Source organism: Sander lucioperca, chromosome 9 (genome assembly GCF_008315115.2).
Source record: "Sander lucioperca isolate FBNREF2018 chromosome 9, SLUC_FBN_1.2, whole genome shotgun sequence".
NCBI classification, from domain to species: Eukaryota; Metazoa; Chordata; class Actinopteri; order Perciformes; family Percidae; genus Sander; species Sander lucioperca.
The window spans coordinates 32,647,190-32,648,589 of NC_050181.1; the positions used below are offsets into that span (position 1 = coordinate 32,647,190).

The window sequence follows — 1,400 nt, forward strand, 5'->3', positions numbered from 1 at the left end:
TACAACTATGCTCCATTCAAAGAGGCCTTGATCTACCTCATTGATGTAACAAAGACTTGTTCCTAATTTCATGTGCACTGGATTGTGAGGGGCCTTGTAACGGATTGCTGGACATCTGTGTCTGTAACAGTAGAGGTTGTAAGTATTATATATGTATATTTCGTTACCATTAATAAATCATTTTACTGTCATTGTATCCATATTAGACATTATTCACAAGGTCTTTCGATGGACCAGGTCAGAGAGTCCCTGAATGGCAGTTGTCACCTCAGACAAACCCTGAGCAGCCAGGGTCCACACTGTCCAGTCCACCCTCATCATCTCTGCGTCTGTGAAAAGAAACGCCACATGTATATATTAAATAATTAGAAACTGTTAATGTATGCAAATTATGTGACATGCCATTACATTCAGATTGATTATGGACACAGAAATAATTGCTTTTGTGCCAATCAAATATTGCATAAAGTGTCCATTGACTGAAGATGTCCGATTGTAGGAGATACAGTTGTATCAAAGAAAAGACAGATAAACATGGCAGTTTTTCTGGACAGACTGATGGAGAAATGTGCCATTATTTTAGGTGCTTTCATGCAGTCTCTTTGAATATGTTGTATCAGACCAGCTCTGCTCTTTAATTCAGGCCATGCTTAGCCTTTTACAGTGATTGATGTCAGGAGGAAAAACTGTATCTCGGTAGTCCGACTTACGAGATTCTTCGCCTCTTTTGTTGCACAGCTTGGAAATCAACCTCTGGTACAGCCATGATTTTTCGTGAGTTCTGCTTCCAATAAAAGGTGCCTAATTGAGTACAAAATATACAGTATGTATCAATAAGAGCTCACTCTTGAAGACGGACATGTGAATGCATATTCATTTAGTTTTTATCTGAAATGGCAAAGGTTTGACATTGTTTATGGCTCCAGTTTAAAATGTGAGACTTTATAAATGTTGACGTAACAATTAATAGCCCAATATATTTGCCACTTAGCTGTGAAGCAACATAAAAGTTCATGCTATTGTCACAGCACATTTTCAAAACACAGGGTTACCTAAACTATAATTTGAGATCGTAAATAAAATTGTTCAAATTAAGCACTTCTTGTTCCTTCTGAGTCCAATATTTCCACTCCATTGTGGTCTGTCAGGATGAGTTGTTCATTGCTTCCTAAGGCATCTTTTACTTTGGTAATCGTGGATGGGACACTGGCTCCTGCTCAGGAAATCTTACAACCACCATTCACAAGCTTTCCACTCTGTACCTCTCCCAGACTGACAGTCCTGGTATTCAGAACAACTATATTTAAGTTCATTCAAAATTTTGACCATACAAGAGAACATTTATATTTATATTCTATTGACAAGGACATGGAAATCGAAAAAAATGTGTAGGGTTAGGG

At 37.8% G+C, this 1,400-nt stretch overlaps 1 long non-coding RNA gene across 1 annotated transcript; it reads right to left on the reverse strand.

The window, feature by feature from the left end:
* Positions 1-295: 295 nt before the first annotated feature.
* LOC116040855 lies at positions 296-1,188 on the reverse strand. Its single transcript, XR_004102777.1, has 3 exons — positions 1,100-1,188; positions 711-801; positions 296-329 (listed from the first exon to the last, which is right to left on the reverse strand). It is a non-coding gene; the product is annotated as an uncharacterized LOC116040855 (long non-coding RNA).
* Positions 1,189-1,400: the final 212 nt, after the last annotated feature.